At 39.3% G+C, this 20,297-nt stretch overlaps 1 protein-coding gene across 2 annotated transcripts in view; it reads left to right on the top strand.

Moving 5' to 3' along the window:
• Window positions 1-20,297, top strand: part of HCN4 (hyperpolarization activated cyclic nucleotide gated potassium channel 4) — a 2,820,592-nt gene that overhangs the window by 802,452 nt on the left and 1,997,843 nt on the right. The window lies entirely within an intron of this gene.

Here is a 20,297-nt window from a genome sequence, read left to right as displayed (position 1 = left end):
CTCTTGACTTCCTTTACTTATAGTTCCAAATATTGTCTCAAATAATAGCTTATTAACTTTATTTGCTATTCTTTTTCTATTATTTTGATGAAAATCTTATCTATATTATTTAGTGCTAATGGTCTCCAATTTCTTATATCCATTTTTTTCCTCCCTTTTTCCATATGAATTTCATTGTCCATAAACATATATTTTCATCATTTATACTTTTTCCAACCATTCATTCATAACTTCTGTGATATATTCTTTTTGCCATTCTTGCATATTTTTGTACATTAAGTATCTGACTCCATCTATTCCTGTAGCTGATTCTACATTTACTGTCTTAAGTACATTTTCTAATTCTATCATTGTAATCTTTTCTTCCATCCTTTTATTGTCTTTGTGAAGACTGGTAGAGATGGGTAAAGGCTGCCAGCCTAGCCAGAGAGTATTGTGCAGATAATTCTATCATTTGTAAATATGAATGTTGAAATACAAGCTTGTCTTTTTAAAGGAAAGAATGTGCCGTGAAATGTTGAACTTAAAACAATGTGGCAACATTGCCCTCTGCTGTAAAGAAAGCTAAGTCAAGCATTTCTTGTTGGTCCTTTGAAATTAAAATTACTTTGTATTTTCCTTTGAAGTTAGAATTTGGAATCGATGTGTCTGGAGTAAGCATCCTGCCTATTGTTTTAACTTAAGGAATAATTACTAGAATTTACATGTGGAATGTCCTTTATTGCTCTGAGTAAAAGAATGTAAATGCAATCTCTGTCAGCCTGGGAACACCAGGAAAGTGTGAAATGATGTAATGTTTTATCAGAACTGCAGTTTCAAGTTAAACAGAAAACCAGAGATTATTAAGCATTTTTGTCTTGAACATCCAACTTGGCACTACGTTAAGCTCTCTTTATGTAAGTAGTATGTTAGAACTGTGTTTTCTCCTAGAAGTAGCTAGAAGCTAGAAAAATTAGACTGTTTTTCTGTGATGTCAGAACTGTACTACTGAATTATTTTAAGTATTTCTGTGTGATCTCTGAACTCTTGACTAGCACTGACTGTGTACTAGAAAGTATTGTCTTGTGGTTTTAATTATTTATTATTAAATATTTTAAAACCTTTTAACTGTGGCTGGTTTGTGTAGAGATAAGTTAAGCTCTAGAGTACATAGCATTTATAGAAGGATACTGTACCAAGTCTCTCTAATAAGCCTTGAGACTGTTTAGTCACAGCTACGAATTAGATAATAATATTGCACAGTAATAATTGGACACCCTTTTAAGGGCCTTTGAGTAGCTGATCTATATTAGCTGGGTTTTGGCAGTAATTACTACTGTATAGTCTGGGTAAAAGGGGCACAGCTGGAGAACCTGTACCAGCCTTCCCCAGGTGTGTCTGTAAAGTTGTATAAATTCTTATCTCAGTGTGTGTGCATCAGCTACTTGGGCAGGGACACAAAGCACTGGTTGGACATAGAGGGTGCTGGAGATTTTAGCTTGCCCAGCTAGGCTGAGATCTGGACCCTATAGCTGTGCCAGTGGGGACTCTTATTGGGGATCTGGAGAGCAAGGGAGCGACCAGCCCTGGACTGACTGTGATCTATGTGTGCTCTTAAGGGAAATTGCACTTTACTGTGTGTATTTGTTATCCTTTACTCATATATGAGACACCCTCTCTGGTGTTATTAGTGAGGATTGAGGCTCCTTGATTGCTGGGCCAGGGCACGGGTGTCACATATTAATTGGTGGGCAGTGGTGGGATCTCCACATCACATATTAATTGGTGGCAGTTATTGGGATATCCTCACATTTGTGTTTGGCAGTAGTGGGATATCCACATCACATATTAATTAGTTGGCATATACTAATTGGCTTTTAGTGGTGTGGGTAGAGTGAATCCTATAGCTTGTGTACAGTGAGCTTTGAATGTGTTTTGTACTCTAAAACAGCCACCCAGTGAATACTTAGAGTTCAGATCACAATTGTTTTATTTCTTTTATTAGCTTAGTCAGGGTGAGCAGGCAGCATGTCAGCAGAGGAGTATGGAAAGCTGACAAGGAGCCAGGTGGCGGAGATGTGCCAGGCTAGTGGACTGGTGTATGGAAACCTGACTAAGGCAGACCTGATAGCAGCCTTGGTTACAGTTGCATCAGAAAACAGCAACCAGGAGGACAATCAGACTGGCAGTGGAGATATAATTCCCTCAGAGAATGGACAGCTCAATCTTTCTGTAGTGGACTTAAAAATCCAGCTGGAGCTAAAGAGACTTGAGTTGGAGGCCAGGCATGTGGAATTAGAAGCAAATGAGAGACTGTGACATTTGCAGGCTGAGGAGAACGAGAAACTGTTACATCTGCAAGCTGATGAACAAGAGAGGCAGAGGCAGCATGAGAAGGAGATGCTAACTCTTTGCCAAAGTCATGGAGGTGTAATAGGAAAGGGAGTAACTGGACCCCAGAAGCACAAAAGGTCAGTAAATTTCTTCCGCAGTTTAAAGAGGGGGATAATTTTGATAATTTCATTCATATGTTTGAGAGGGTATGTAAACAGTATGAAGTTGACTAAGGGCTCTGGGTACTGTTCCTGACCCCCTTACTCCATGGTAAAGCTGTAACTGTTCTGTCCAAAATGTCTGATGTTGCATGTTTTGATTATACTGCTGTAAAAAATATTCTTTTAGAACTGTTTAAGGTAGCACCTGAAACATATAGGAAAAAGTTTTGTGGGCATAGACACAAGGCAGATGAAAGTGTGTGTGAATATGTTGCTGAATTGAGCACTTATTTCCATAGGTGGGTGAGTGGATGTCAGATCACCACATTGGCAGGCCTTTTGGTGAGGGAACAAGCCCTTAGCACTTTGCCTGAGGACATGAGGAATCTGGTTAGCTGATAGACAACGTGCTACTTCAGATGAGTTGGGGAAGAAGGGAGACTTATACCTGGCAAGTAGGGCAGCCCTGCACAGGAAGGGGACCCCCCCAGTACTGCTCATGGGTCTAAAGGAACCCATGGTGGGCAGCACAGACTGTCCCAACAGAATCTGCCAGTAGCAGGGGAAGCCACTAGTCCAGGTACACTTTCAGGAGCTAGGGTTAAATGTTTCGAATGTAACCAGTGGGGCCATGTGGCATACAGATGTCCACAGCGGCAAGGTGGGGAACAAAAGGTGAGGGAGCCAGTAAATGGGGAAGACAAAATGCCAATAGTAGGTTGTCATGAGACAACAGGGGTACTAAACTACTATCCTGAAGATGTCCTGACAGGGAAGGATTTGGATGAGGCAGTACCATGTGCCTATGCAGTTACACACAATTAGGCTAGGAGACAAGCATGTGGGTCTGGTAGCCTGGGGGAGACCCAGACAAGACTGCATGCTTGCAGCCAGGACTGGTGAGGTGGTTACTTCAGGGAGGAAGCTACTCTGTAGCTGTGAGAATGAATGTGAGCCACAGCTGCTTGTGGGTACTGATGGTCCCCTGGACAGAGTGACTGCAAAGGTAGAGGTGAGTAGTAGTACCCAGGCTGACAGTGAGTCACCACTGTCAGAGGATGCCAGATTTATGTGGAAGGGAAGCTGGGAAGGGTTACAAGGAGAGAGTTGAGACAGGCTCAGCTCTCAGACCCTACATTGCAAGGCCTGAGGCAGGTAGCTAGGGAGGCACCTGATTCTCATGGAAAGGGGTGATCTGTATACTGGGAGAAAGGGTTACTATACAGAGAGTGGACCCCTGATGGAGGGCTAGAAGGTGAGAAAGTACAGCAGTTGGTAGTGCCTAGAGCCTACCATCTGGTGCTTCTAGCCATAGCCCATGATATTCCCTTTGCAGGCCATATGTGCATAAAACATACAAAGAGACATATTATGCAGAACATCTATTGGCCTGGAATTTCCAGGGATGTAACAGGGTACTGCAGGACCTGTGAGTAGTGCCAAAAGGTAGGCAAGGCAGGAGACAAGGTGAGAGCTCCATTGATGCCTTTGCCTGTGATTGAGGAGCCAGTTCAGAGGGTGGCTATGGATATTGTGGGTCCTCTGAGTACCCTAAGTTCCACAGGGAGAAAGTATATCCTAGTGGTAGTGGATTATGCTACACGATACCCTGAGGCAGTGGCTTTGTCCTCCATTGAGGCAGAGAAGGTGGCAAATGAGATTTTCAGCAGGGTAGGTTTCCCAAAAGAAATACTGACTGACAGAGGTGCCAATTTCATGTCAGACCTGCTGGCTTGTCTCTGAAAGTCCTGTGGGGTGAAGCACATGAAGACCATCCATACCATCCCCAGACTAATGGTCTTGTTGAGAGGTTAAACCTCTACAATCAAGTCCATGCTATGGGCATTTGCAGATCAGTTTAAGAGGGAGTGGGACAAATATTTGTCCCATCTGTTTGCTTACTGAGAAGTTCCCCAGGAATCCACAGGTTTTTCACCCTTTGAGTTGCTGTATGGCATAGGGTGAAGGGGACCTCTAGATTTAATTTGAGATGAGTGGGAAGGTGAGTGGGAGTCTCACAAGGAGTCTGTTGTGGCATATGTCCTAAACCTCAGGACAAGGCTCAGGGAACTCATGGGCATGGCCCAGGAGTACCTGGCAGAAGCCCAACAACAGAAAAAATTGTGGTATGACAGGAATGCTCAAGCTAGAGAGTATGCTGTGGGGAAGCAGGTAATGGTTCTCATTCCTGTCAGACACAACAAACTGCAAGCAGCTTGGGAGGGACCCTACAAGGTGGTAAGAAAGGTAAGTTATATTAACTACATGGTGGAACTGCTAGGCAGATGGCAGGGGCACAAATTGTACTTTGTTAACATGATGAAACCTTACCATGATAGGGAGGCCCTTGTGCTGAGCATTTGCATTTGATTACAGGAGGAGTCTGAGTGAGAACTGGGGACCGATCTCCTCAGTGAGGCTCGGGCTGACACCTCGGTGGAAGGGGTAACAATATCCCAGCAGCTATCTCCTACCCTGGTTTGAGAAATCCGAGCAGTGCTGCAGGAATTTGGGGACATGTTCACTGGGAAACTAGGGTGCACCCACCTGGTGCAGCACCAGGTGGAGACAGGACCACAAAGGCCTATTAGGCAGGCCCCTTATAGGGTGCCTGAGAGAGTCAAACAGACTCTGAGGGAGGACATACAGGAGATGTTGGAACTAGGGTTGATTCAAGAGTCCAACTGTCCCTGGGCCTCCCCAGTGGTGCTGGTGTCAAAGAAGGATGGCAGCACCAGGTTCTGTATGGACTACAGGAATTTTAATAGTCACACTGAGTCAGATGCTTACCCATGCCTAGGACAGATGAGGCCCTAGAGCAGCTGGGTGGGGCTAAGTATCTTACAACCATTGATCTTACCAAGGGGTACTGGCCAGGTGCTCTTGATTCCCAGTGCTAGCGAGAAGTCAGCCTTTGTGATTCCTTTTGGCTTGTATAAGTTCACAAAGATGCCTTTTGGGATGAAGAATGCCCCAACAACTTTCCAGGGACTGGTAGATCATATCCTAACATGAGCAGGAGGGTTTGCCCTTGCTTACCTAGATGATATTTCCATCTACAGCCATTCCTGGCCAGAGTAACTTCAGCATGTCAGGGAGGTGCTGGGAAGACTACAGAGGGCAGGACTGACCATTAAGCCAAGCAAATGTCAGGTGGGTATGGCAGAGGTCTCCTACCTAGGACATAGAGTAGGAAGTGGTAAGATAAGGCCAGAACCTGCCAAAGTGGAAGCCATTCAGGCATGGCCTGCACCTGTTTCTAAAAAGCAGGTGAGGGCATTTTTAGGGACAGCAGGTTACTACAGAAAGTTTGTCCCCAGTTATAGTACGATAGCTGCTCCCCTCACAGACCTGACAAGGATGAACAGGCCAGATAAGGTAGTGTGGACCCCAGCATGTGAGCAGGCATTACAGAAGCTTTGAGAGGACCCCCTGTGTTAGCCAGTCCAGATTATAGCAAAGAATTTGTTGTGCAGGTGGATGCTTCAAACCATGGAGTGGGAGCTGTACTTAGCCAGATTTCTTCGGAGGGGAAGAGCACCCAGTGCTTTTTCATAGTCATAGGCTCCAACCTAGGGAGGGATGCTATGCAGCTGTAGAAAAGAAATTTCTAGCCATAGAGTGGGCTTTGCAGAAACTCCAGCCTTATCTGTATGGAAGGAAATTCACTGTTCTGACCAATCACAACCCCCTAACATGGTTAAACAGAGCCAGCCAGCAAAATGTCAAGTTGCTAAGAGGGAGCCTAGGGTTGCAAGCATATGATATGTCAGTGCAGCACCACAGTGGGAGTAGCAATGCCAATGCAGATGGGCTCTCAAGACAGGAAAGGGGTGAGGTGCACCCAGATAGACCTAACCCTTTCAAGCGGTGTTTCTCAAGGGTCACTTGAAAAACTAGCTTGGGTTCTACAGGGGGGAGAAATATGAAGACTGGTAGAGATGGGTGAAGGCTGACAGCCTAGCCAGATAGAATTGTGCAGATAATTCTATCATTTGTAAATATGAATGTTGAAATACAAGTTTGTCTTTTTAAAGGAAAGAATGTGCTGTGAAATGTTGAACTTAAAAACAATGTGGCAACATTACCATCTGCTGTAAGGAAAGCTAAGTCAAGCATTTCTTGTTGGTCCTTTGAAATTAAAATTACTTTGTCTGTTCCTTTGAAGTTAGAATTTGGAGTCGATGAGTCTGGAGTAAGCATCCTGCCTATTGTTTTAACTTAAGGAATAATTACTAGAATTTACATGTGGAATGTCCTTTATTGCTCTAAGGGTAAAAGAATGTAAATGCAGTTTCTGTCAGCCTGGGAACACCAGGAAAGTGTGAAATGATGTAATGCTTTATCAGAACTGCAGTTTCAAGTTAAACAGAGAGAACCAGAGATTATTAAGCATTTTTGTCTTGAACATCCAACTCAGCACTACCTTATGCTCTCTGTGTAAGTAGTATGTTAGAACTGTGTTTTCTCCTAGAAGTAGATAGAAGCTAGAAACATTAGACTGTTTTTTTCTGTGATGTCAGAACTGTACTACTGAATTATTTTAAGTATTTCTGTGTGATCTCTGAACTCTTGACTAGCACTGACTGTGTAGTAGAAATTATTGTCTTGTAGTAGCTGGCTTGTGTGGAGATAAGTTAAGCTGCAGAGTACATTGCATGTATATAAGGATCCTGTACCAACTCACTCTAATAAGCCTTGAGACTGTTTAGTCACATCTACGAATTGGATAATAATATTGCACAGTAATAATTGGACACCCTTTAAGGGCCTTTGAGTAGCTGATAAATATTAGCTGGGTGGTAGCAGTAATTACTTCTGTATAGTCTAAAAGGAACACAGCTGGAGAACCTGTGCCAGCCTTCCCCAGGTGTGTCTGTGAAGTTGTATAAATTCTTATCTCAAAGTGTGTGTGTGTGTGTGTGTGTCAGCTAATTGGGCAGGGAGACACAGCAGTGGTTGGACAGAGAGGGTGCTGGAGATTTTAGCTTGCCCAGCTAGGCTGCGATCTGGACCCTATAGCTGTGCCAGTGGGGAGTCTTAATGGGGATCTGGAGAGCAAGGGAGCGACCAGCTCTGGACTGACTGTGATCTCTGTGTGCTCATAAGGGAAATTGCACTTTACTGTGTGTATTTGTTATCCTTTGCTTATATATGAGACACCCTCTCTAGTGTTAGTGGTGAAGATTGAGGCTCCTTGATAGCTGGGCCAGGGCACAGTCATCACAGACTTCTTCAGTTAACTTGTTTAATTCCTGTCTATCTTCTACTATAATGTCAATTATTGAAAATGTCTCTACTATATATTCTTTGTTTTCATAATTTTGTCTTGGTCGTTTAATATGCCAGATTTTCCATCATTTCATTTTCTCATTATTCTTGTATTTTCCTTAATCATTTTACTTAAATATGATGCTACTTCTTTCTTTCCATGCAAACAATATCTTTGCTTAAACAATCTTCTTTTAAACTTTTCTTGGTTAAATTCATACAGCTTTCTTTCTTTTTCTATAATTAATTCCCACATTACTTGCTATTATTCTGGATACTTGGTTTCTAATTTCCTTATGTACATCAAACTCTTGTAGCCTTTTCAATTTTTGCCATTTTAATGCCTCTTTTCTGTATTTTTCTTTCAAATTGATCTACCAACTCGTCGAGTGTTTATAAAATTCTCTCATTCCTGTATAATCTTGCCATAGTTGTAATATATATTTTGCTGGTTTACCTTCATTTAGTTGGGAGTCCATTGTATGACACACCAAAGTGTGAAAGTACAGCAGCAAGATTTGGGAATGTCAAATTCCATTGTTGCAAATTCAAATGAGCGAATGCACACTGGTATTTGCTCATTTGAATTTGGCATTCCAGGTGCAGATTGCACTATAGTGGGGATTGGGACATGTAACCTTTTCTTCACTGTTCTCTGATCTTGGAGTCAGTATATTAAAGTAGCAAGGGACGTGTGGGGTGCAGGGGGGCTTGCCCCCTGCATAACGATGCTTGGAGACATTAGGAAATGTCTTCTGTCACTGTTGTGCTGCAGTTTGAAAATGGTCGAATCTGGGTTTCCAGTAGACCATTTTCAATTTTTAGAGTCGGACACATTTTGGAATTTGTTATTTACAGTCGCACAGTAGAGCGATTGCACATTACTTATTCAACTAAATGAAGGTAAACCTTTTGCCAGTTCATCCAGTTCCGATTCATTAAATCTTTTTCCCTATTTTTGGGTAATACCTTCTTTCTTGAATTTCTACCCATATAACTAAATGGTCTGAATATCTTGTGTTTCTGCATCCTTGATATATTATAATCAAACTGTCTGAAACTAAAAAATAATCAATTTTTGTTCTTAAATTGTTTCTTTTATATATGTAATTCTTATTTTTCCATAAATACATATTAAGTTTAATCATTTCTAGAATTACATTAGCATCTACTCCTTCTTTACGTCTCTATCTTAAATCACAGTCCCCCATCACGATCACTTGCATTTTTAAATTTACGTAATCCATTATTTTTCTGAACATAATTTCCCTTTGTTTCTGTAAGATATATGCATAAAGTGCTATTACTATATTTTGCATCTTATGTCTAATATTATTATTTTTCCAATAAATTATATTATATAATCTAAACTATCTATCCATTCTTTGCATAGGAAGACTATACCAGAGCATTTTCACTACCTAAATTCCAAATTACCTTGCCTTCCCATAAACCATTTATTTGTTCTTTCTTCATCTATCGTTACTCTAATATCTATAAGTGCTGTGATATCCATGTCTAATGTCATACACCATTCTAACACTCCTAGCCTGCAATGAATATTCTTCATAATGTTGACATTAACGGCTAAGATTCTCACTACAGTGAATTAATTTTATCTTCATCCTTTTCCTTTTTTGCTTTCTCTTTTAGATACGTTTTTGAACTTACATTTTCTGTCCTTTACTCTTTTCCCTATGGAACCTCTTTTGCTTCTTACTTTTACCATTTACTTTTTCCTTCATCACTTGTATTGCTTATATCTTCTTCCTCATTTGTTTTTGTACATCATTTATACTCTCTCTCACACTAATTATTACTTTAATATCATTGTTCATTTTGCACTTCCTCTATAAGGCCTGATGAAGTTTTCTCCTGTTCCTGTACTAATATTTTTCTTGTGTATGTTTCTCTAATTCTGTACAATCCATCCAAGAATTACATATCTTTTCATATTTTATACACTTTTGTTTACATTTCTTTGTTTTGTGACCCCTTTTTTCCACATATATACATTTTCTTTTGTCACAATTACTAATTAAGTGATCATCCTTGCCACATAAAAGACACATCTTCGGTTGTCCTCAGTATCTCACCATGCCTTTGTTCCATCAGTATTAATTATATTTGGTAAATGTACAATTTTTTCATCTTGCATTTTCAATATTACACCACATTTCCAACCCCTAGTCCATAAGCCTCTATTATCATATATTTTAACTACACGTATAATGTCTCTGCATATAGTGTTAAATGTTCTTTTAAATTATCTTTTTCAATTTTGGTTCTAAATTGCACAATCACTTTCTTATTGGCTTCTTTATAAAAAGCCTGTATAAGTTCCAAGGATAAATATTTTTACTTTTATCATACTGTTCTAAAACCTTTTCCATATGTTGAGCCTCTTCAAAAAAAAAAAAAGTATCCTTATTAATAAAAAGGAAGGTTCTTACCTCTCTGTGTTCTATCCCCAGTGGTGCTGTGACACTGTCCCGTACCTTATACCTGTCTAATTCCGTGTCCTTCTTGCTTATCTACAAGCAAAATTTCCTTTTAACTTTTGCCTTTTTTCCTTCCCTTCTTTCTCCTTCTCTCACTGTCTGTGCATACAGTCTCTTGTCTTCTTTTTTCTCCTGTGAATTTTCATTCTCCTAAATCCTGTCTATTTCTCCCCACAATGCTGCCTTTTCACTCTACAAAGAGTAGGGGAAGTTCCCTGATGCCCTGGCCAAATTTTCCGTTGTAATATTAATACCACCTTGGGTCTTCCCTGAAAATAGGCCACCAGCCTAGTGGGAATAAACTGGTTGACAAAGGATAAATAAATAAGATTCATGTTGATGCAACACATGTTACCCTGTTAACTTTTTTAAGTGATTTAGACTAGCCTCTTCTTATCTGTCTCCAGTTTTACAGAACATTCTCATTTTACCCAATATTTATACTGTATTCTTGAGCAAGTCACTTAACCAGAAAATCTGGGCTAAGCTTCGCAATGGTCCCCTGGACTGTAAGCCTAGTAATTGCCTATGAACCAGTCCATTGAGATGCAAAAAATTGATTGTAGTTAATATTAACATTATCATATAAGCCCACTTTCTTTAGATGTGATCCTTGGATTTCTTGTTTTGTTGAATATTGATAGTGTGTTTATTATTTAGCTGTGAATAAATTGGACAGCATAAAGTCTGTGAGTTTAATGTTAATAGTATAACTAGGAATACATTTTTATTTTAGCTTGTTTTTTTACATACACCCAGGCATCAAAAGTGTGTCTTTGGACCACTCTTGCTTGTCTAGCACTTAATGCAGATGAGTAAGGGTATGAGTTGTTAAAGAGCTGCTTCCTGTAGTACATGGTTTGATTTCCTCAGCCTTCATTTGTCTTCTATGCAACTCTGCCAAGTTACTTCACTAGACAGTCCTCCTGGCTGCTCCTGAAAAGGGACACTTGTGTCCAGTGGGGTGTCCCAGGCTGTTAGTGAATGTGTTACGTATTTGTCTTTTGAATTCTTTCATCCGCCATATGGTCACTATAGACACTAATTAGCACTTCACTCTGTGCTATTTTAGAATGAATCCCAGCATGCCTCTTGTCATTTAACCAGTTGCCATATGAATTTCACTAAATGTGAGTTTCAAAGGAGAAGTGTACTGTTTCTCATGCTAAATCTGTTTTCATTGCGAGAGTGTTTTATTTTGTTTAAAAAATATCTCTCAGTACATTTCTGTCACATTTGAAATAAAAGTTTTAAATGAAATCCAAATCTCTGTGATAATTGTAAAAGTAAAGAAGAAATAGTATGTACACTTACAGGTTTGTATGACAATGGAATATTGGTATAACTGGTGGAGATCTGATTCAATTATGCAGAGGGCCTCATTTGTCCATTATCCATCTCTGTTTACTGTGGTGGTGTATGCTGGTACAGCATTAGCCGTTAGCCATTCAAGTAGATCAGATCTGTACAGAGTGATATCAGAAGGGATAGCTATTCTTGAAGACAGAGAAAATACTAAGGTCAAAAATGAGATGTAGGTACAATGCAAACATGTAAATGTAAGTCCTCCCCACAAAAAAAAAAAAAAAAAAACAATTTGCTGTATGCAGGAATATTTCTAATTTTGGTATGACTTGTGGGTTTTTGAACATAAGCTGTTGCAGTATTTACATTGTCTTTAATTGTTTTGCTTTATTTATGGCACTAAAGTGTGAATTAATTCATTAATATGTGATGCCTGGATTGCATAATATAATCTAGACATGCTCCATTTTAGATGTTTAATCATGTATTTTAGTAATTTATTTTTTGTAGTACCTTCTTTACAGCCTCCAGCAACTGCAAAATGGCTGACATTTGTTGGGTCATATAGTCTGCATTATTTGTAGTGATTATAAGAGCCATCTGATCTTCAGCATGCATTATGTAGACATTATTATACATTACTGGGATACAGCCTTCTGTAAAAGATCAGATTGTAAAGGATTTCATAAGTTAGATATAATGCACTTAGCACAGAGGACTAAAGCTCTAACTTGTTAATGAGCTGCTTCCTGTGGCAAGAATACAGGGTTTGAATCTTTCCACCTTCATTTACCTACTGTGTGACATTGCTAAAACAATGAGTAACAAGGTCACACAGACAAACCAATCAGTATAAACTACAAAACAAATCTAGCCAAGCTAGATTTTCTGCTGTGTAATTCCTTGTTACCTCTTGTATTAGTGGTGTTGAGTGGAACAATCAACACTACTTGGGTTTGGTAGACTCTTAACTCGAATTGGTTTGAGATTGATATGCTACCAAACTTAACCTCAACAGTTGTTGTCACTAAGTTGAAACATCATTTCTCAGTTCATGGTCGTCTACACAAACATTATTCTGACAATGGTACTCAATTTACTAGCCAGTTGTTTCAGAAATTTGCAAGAGAATGGGACTTTGTACATGTCATTAGTAGTCCTGAAGATCCTCAATCCAATGTTCTAGCTGAATGAGCAGTACAGAGTGCAAAGCAATTACTTGAAAAGTCAAAGCACGACAATACTGATGTATTCTTTAATTTTACTTTATCTCAGAAACATACTTTGTGATGATATTCTTGGCTCACCTGCTCAAAGACTACTTTCCAGACAAACTAGAACTATGCTACTTATTTTATCAAGTTTGTTATGGCTTAACTCTACGAACAATAAAACCATCAAGGTTCAGTTGTTAAAGAAGTGTAATATGCAGAAATCTAGTTACGACAGATTGAGCAGATTACATTGTTTGTTGAGGGAAGGAGAGATGAAAGGTTTTGATAGAATAGGACAGATTACAGGCATCTTTGCCAAGCCAAGATTCTATTTGGTAAGCTCCGTGGGTGTGGAATATAAGAGGAATCGCAGACATCTTCTCCCTTATCAGAATCATCATCATTGCAATCACAACATTGTATCTGTAATGTGAGCTCATCAAAGAATGAGTCAGACATTGTTTCCTGACCAGAATGTGTTCAAAAGTCTGATTCTGTTCCAGAAAGTAATTCGGAAATTCCACAGGTCAACCATTTTGGAAAGACTGTCCCAGTTGCTAAATCAGATTCCAAATTTTATGTCACGTGATATGGATGAGTTTCTAAGCCTAGTGTGAAATACACAGCAACATGGACTTGACTGTATGTGTGTATGTATGTATGTATATATATATATATATATATATATATATATATATATATGTACTTATTATTGTATAATGCATGTCTTTATATTATCTCTGATTTCTGCATGCTAAATAATCTCATGACAAATTGTATGATCTATTTCTCAAAGAGGGAGAATGTAGATCAGAGTGTAATGTGTGTGTGCAATGTCTTTAAGAAGCATGAGAGGCTGTGCATGCACGTATAAATTCCAGACACGTGTAATCCCTAGTGCCATTTTGGAGAAGCAGCCAGTGAGTGAGCATGTATGATCACAGCAGTTAGTTTGTATATAAGTTACTTAGTCATAGTCCGTAGCCTCTACACTAATGCATTTGTATAGAATAAAGATGCTTAAATAGAACCCACGAAGACTCGTTTATTCGTGTGCCAACACGGAAGCGACAGTCTCCAGGACTGCAAGCATAACTATGTACCTGTTGTTGTCAGTCATTCCTTATGCATAGCTAATGTAGTTCAGGAAATGACAAGGCAGTATCACCAGCACACCAGTTTTTTTTACTATAACATAGGCAGTTTATTCTTCAAGGGCAGCAGGTACTGCATTTGCAGATGAAGCACTGGAATGCAAAGTAGTTTGCCAACAGCAACATCTACATTACTAATTGTTCTCTTTAATGTAGAATTATTCTGATGACTTTTACTTCTGTAGAGATTGTGCATATTGACTGATAGTGGTGGATTATAATGATAGCAGTTTAAGTGGCCTTTTATAGCTGAAGTTTTCAGAAACTGATAGTTTTGCCATTATTGATTCATGCATTTTGTTTTATTGCTTACCAGAAAGATGTTGCAACTACAATTTTAAAACACACTCAACAAATGTCACTGTATTAAACAAGGAACATCATTTAATATAATCAATCAGGAATATGAATCAAAGAACAACTGCATATATGCATAGTCCTAAAAATGTGTGCAGGGCCCCATGGTTTGAAAACAGCCCATGGCCCAAGGTATACTTAATCCATGTCAGTCAGATTTTTTTTTTCTGTGAGTGTGAGTTTCAATTCATTTTCAATGAATGTGAGTTTCATAGGGAGAGAATTTGCTGTTGCTCATTCTATTTTCAATAAAAGGCTGTTTTGTTTGGCAAGTGGCCATCAGTGTTTGTGCTATAAATTTTGAAATAAAAGTGTTAAATTGAACCCAAATATTTTAATTATTGTAAAAGTAAAGAAGAAAATAATATGCTCACTCACAGGTTTGAATAGTGTTTATGTACCTGGGGAGAGAGCCAAGAAATGGGACACTGGAATAGTTGTAGGGGAGGGGTCCTGGCCCATTACTCTGCCTATGGCCTCATTTGACCATGATTCAGCTCTGCTTACAAGTTGCTTATTATCACATTGCCGTATGCACAGGCTTCATAAATTTTCTGAGGTTCTCTGCATCTCGGTCACATTATCAATTCTGCAAATTACCCTTTGGATTGTCTACAGCTCCAATGGTGTTTATGAAATATCTAACCCCAGTCATAGTTCATTGCAGACTGAATGGCATTCTCATCTTCCTTATTGTTAAAGAGCCTTTATTTAGATGACCAGAGATATTAACCTGGGTTATGTCTCTTTTGGCCAATCTGGACTTCCAGATAAATGTTGCAAAATCCTGCTTGACTCTGCCTCACAGGAAAATGTTTCTCATTTGCTTTCTAGCTACTTCTCCTGAAAAGGACTTTCTGCCACAAGAGAAGGTGGATTTTTATCTGCAAATGTTCTCAAGCCTCTCCGGTCAGTCCTAGATGCCTGTATGAGAATTTCTCATAATCCTGGGGTTTATGACTTATATGATTCTCATGATTCCTCTAGCCTAAATGCAGTGGTCTCTCAAAAAATGCAAGGCCCCAACATTTACATCCTCTTGAGCATCAAATTGCAGTTTTGTGCTTTCTAAAATAGGAAGTGCATTGGTTGAAACAACAAACTCAGCTAAAACCAGGTCTCCCTTTCTCTCCTCAAACCTTAAATCAATGTTTCACCATGGATACTTCAGATTTTGCTTGTAGAGCAGTTTCCATTGGGGTATAGGTACAAGGCCTTTGGAGTCATTCAGACAGATCAAAGCACATCAGTATAAAGGTACTGGCTAAGATCAATGCCTTGAAATTTGTTCAACACCTATGGTCACCAGGATCACAATAAGTGATTACAGACAATATCATAGTCATTTAGGAGGTAGATTTACAGCATTCCCCACCCCCCAAGCATCTTACATACTGTCAGAGTGAAACATAGTGTTAGATAAACTGAGCAGGACCAGGACAGGCCCTCATAAATGGACATTGATCCTGGGCGTCTTCCAGGAACTGATCTAGTTGTGGTGAACACCTCAGGTAGATCTGTTCACCTCCTTTCAAAACAGAGAACTAAACAAATTCTGCCCCAGGGCCTCTTGTGAGTGAGCAAGGAAACAGATGCATTTTATTCCCATGGATGGGACTGTTTCTTTAGGTGTTTCCACCATCTCCACTGATATTCAGGGTAACTCTGAAAATTGAGAAGGACTTTTGCAAATGTCATTGTGGTGAATCCATTTTTGGCTTAGGCAACATTTGTTCTCCCTTCTTATGGAATTGGTCAAGGACAATTACCACAAGCTTCTTCATTGACGGGATCTACTCACACAAGATAGGGGGAGTTTGATGCACTCTAATCTCAATCAACTTCAACTGACTGCTTGGATGATTCCGTTCATGAGGGAATGCAATAGGTACTAAAGGAGGTAAGAAAACCTGCTACTAGAAAGTACTCCTAGTTTGTTCCTAGCCAATAACCAGGGGACCATTAAGGATTTTGTACCACTTGTACTCAAGTATTTCCTCTGGCCAGTCTTATTCCTCTACACATGTTCATCTCATGACCATTTCAACGTGTCTACCTGTGGGAACCTTCTGTTGATTCTCTGTTTGTGGTAAAACAGTTTCTGAAAGGAGTTTTTCACCTGAAATCTCCTAACAAACAGGTTGTTCATTTTTGTGCTGGAAAAGTTGAAAATGTCACCTTTAGAACCTACTCATCAGGCTGATTTATGCAGGAGCAGCCCTAAGTCAACTGGTGCCCTAGGCAAAAGGGCTCCACGGCACCCCCCACCATACTACCTGGTGCCCCATCCTGGTCTACTGGAAAAGCACCCCTGCTAGACCGGCACCCTAGGCGGCCGCCTAGTTGGTCTATGCCTAAGGCTGGCTATGGATTTATGGTTCTTGACCTTGATAATTGTACTCATCACTGCTATGACATCTGCAAAGAGAGTATCTGAGTTGCAGGCTGTCATGCTGGTTCAGCTTAAGAACAACCCCTCTTTTATGCCCAAAGTGGGTTCAGAGTTTACTTTGAATCAAGCCATCATTCACCCAGTTATATACATAGAACATAAAAAACAGGGAGGTGCGATTCTGCACACTGTGGATGTGCATAGACAGTTCAGTTACTGGTTTTAGAAAAGCTAATCAGCTGTTTATTTCTTGTCATTGGACAAAAAAGTGGCAACATGTGTCTAAAGAGAAAAAAATTCAGGTGATTGTTCTCCACTATTTCTTCTTCTTATTCCCACCATGGCAAATCCACTCCAGGAAGCATCAAGGCACATTGTACTAGAGCTTTGTCTGTTTCAGTTGCATACTGGAAAGGGGTAGGCTCTAGAATCATTAGAGACAGCTGCATGGCTCTCAGTGCATACTGTTACAAAGCATTTCTGATTGAATTTCTTTTCAAGGGCCAGGGTGAACTTTGCTAGGACCATTACCCAGGGGCTCCTAGATCTGTTGCCTTCCTCTTCCCAGGTTGGATAGGTTTTGGTAATCAGTGTAGCCTAAAGGTTACTGCAGTTGTGGGAATGATGTTCAAATTCCTCGCTGCTGCAGTAGCCACACCCACCCTCCATTCCTCTACTTTTGCATATAATAGAAGTTGGGATATAAAGTAGGGTTCTCTGTGTTTCTACTTTATATGTTCTATTGTTATTATTGTTTTTTGATTCAAGATTCTTAGGCTCTTCTCTCTCATTATATGAACAAGAGAATCCTGACAAAATCTTTTTTTTGACTGCTGATTTATCTCCTTGGGGATAGCCAATCAGCAGTCAAACTGAAGGTATGGAAGGAATCAGAGGTTTGTGAGGCTGCCCAGTTGTTTCCAGTGCTGTTTCCTGGGCATGGAAACAACCCATATAGCCTATTGGCTACTGCAGCAGTGAGGAGTTAAACATCTACTGTTATGAATAAGTGCAACTTATACAACTGTACTTTTTGCACTCTTTGCCTTTCCATACATGCATGTACTCTTGTAAAATTGAGTTCCCCTTGTCTAGATTTCAAAGGGGCTGCTAGCTACTATTGGAATGCATAAAACATTTTGTTCAATACATACCAATTTGTTCTTACATGTGTTGACAGAAGCAGTAAAAGGCTAGCCTTAAGATTAAAGGGTACAGGTACATGTTTCTGTGGCTATGAAGATGCCAGAATTCCATACTTTGCCCTTAGGGTCTGCATCTGTCTGCCTGTGAGATGGAGTTCAGCTTCAGTGGGGTAAATAAGCCCTTTATTGGCATGTCCTTTGTAACTCTTTGGAATATAGATGAAGTAAACTACCCGTGACATATTCTTATTCTGCAGTCTGTGTGTGTATGTTATGTACTCTTAATTTCAGATGAAATGTTATTGTAGGAAAGCGACTTTTTTGGAAGACTGCATATCTTCATTGTCATTACTGTTTGCACAGTTCTTATCAATGGTTTTCCTTACGTTTAGTTAAGTTGCAATTAGGCTACTGTTATCAAGCATAATATAAAGAAGTTCATGCAGTTCTTTGATCATAACCAATGCTTAGTGCATGGAGTGGTACTATTATACTCTGAATTTGGGGAAAAAAGATGACTATTAACCATATCTCTGATATAAGAAAGGTGCTTAAAAAGTTTGTTAAGCACCTGTGAACACTCTTAAGCTCTAGTGCCATTGTAGAGAGCAACAGCATGCAGTGGTGGCCTCCACAAAATAGCAGCAATAGGCTAAACACTTGTCTGGGACGCACTGTTAAAGTGAAAAAGTGTTGCAGAGAGAACTGTCTAACAGCTTTTAAAACCATTCATTTATCAGAGGGACACTGCTTCTGTCCATGATCTATAACAACTGCAAGTGTTTTATGACTTTCAAGGCTGCAAAACACTTTGCACTCATATATTTTTTTCTGTAACTGATAGGGCATAGAGCAGATACGGCTTCATGTTTTACACAGAATTATGAATAGGTCTCCCCAGTTGCAACTCTTATCATTCTCGAGATGAATTTCTTGACATCCATGTTGTTTTAAACACACAAGTTGGATACGATTGGAAAACTGAATTGTAATCCTCAGTGTTGTGTGTTCAAAACATGGATGTCAAAAAAATTCACGTCAAGAGTGGAGTAAATAAGTAGTTATAATCAGAGACTTATAATTCTTTGTAGTACTTGATGCCTATGCAGTACCAGTTACAGGAAAAAAGTGTAGATTCATGAAGTGTTTTTAGCTTTGAATGATGTAAAATACTTTCTGCAACCATACTGTTAACAGGAAGAAGTGAAGTGTGTGTCTGATAAACAAATGGCTTTAAAAGCTCTGCCACAGTCATTTTTGTATGTGATCTCAAAGTGTATACAGTGAAAATGTTTCTGTGTGCTGGCTGAAGATATGCTCTGGCATGAGATTAGAACCTTTGACTGTGCTGAAAGGTGTTTAAAAAACTTTATTTAGTACTCACAAAAGTATTATTTTATGTTGGGAATCACACAGTACATTTAACATCTTATGCTAATTCTCATTTTAAAATCTGGCAGACCATACTTTCTTGTCCTTACAAGTGGAAAGGTTTGCATGACTGTAGAGCACAGTGCATATGTTTTCCAAGGATTTTCATTTTTATTATATAAAGCTGTGTTTACAATCTGTTCCCTTGGATTTAACAGGAAGTACAATGACAGTCTAGGTAGAAATCTCTTGTCTATCTTGCCTAATTTGATTAATCCTAATAACCACTGCTGTTTGTTTCCTATATGTTCTCAGTGACTGACCCTCCTGCCTATTAGTGTATAGTTTTGTAATCTAATATTATTTTTAGGCACATCACTGTAATTTGGTGAAGATCATTAAAGTGGATGTTGACACTAAGTCTGTGCACTATATTTCATTTTTAATTTCCTGCTGTGCTGCATATATTCTGTGTATGTGATTGTTTTATCCATTTGCTGCATTCTTTGTGTGCACAGACACACCCACACATAAACGCTAGTCATCTTCTTCAACTTGCCTAGCAGAACAAATTACCTAAATGGTGTGATTATTATGTAACAAAATACATTTGAATAAATGCTTCTTTCCTTTGCTGTGTGCAAGGAAAACACCCCATGGGAATATAGTTTTTGATTTGAAAGCTAATTACTTTTCTGAAGACTTTCAGAAAACCCAACAGCTTGTCTGAACTTCATCAGTTTTCACACATTCTGAGAAATGATAAAGTCAGTCTTAGAAAAGAAAAAAAAAATCTTAAGATGAGTAAAGGCTGAATATGAAACCTCATTTAGGCAGAGCCTGACAGTTGCATTCCATCATGAGATCTGGGTATTATGCAGTCAGGAATGATGGAAAGGTTGCATACTTTTCAATAGACTGAGTTATGTATTGCATTGAGCAGATGGTGAAAAGGCAGAAGAACCGTCACTGAATTAAGTCATTTATAGCAATGCTAGTAGCACTGTCAATTTTGTAGTATATAAATTCCTGAATTCTTTCATTATCTTTGACAAGCCAAACTTTGATAGAAAAACTAAAAAGGCACCCTTAATTGCATTATATAATACTGCT

This window comes from Protopterus annectens, chromosome 7.part0 (genome assembly GCF_019279795.1).
Source record: "Protopterus annectens isolate FY-2018-M chromosome 7.part0, PAN1.0, whole genome shotgun sequence".
Lineage (NCBI taxonomy): Eukaryota > Metazoa > Chordata > Ceratodontiformes > Protopteridae > Protopterus > Protopterus annectens.
The sequence above is the reverse complement of the archived record's forward strand: the minus strand, read 5'-3'. Positions and strand labels throughout refer to the sequence as shown.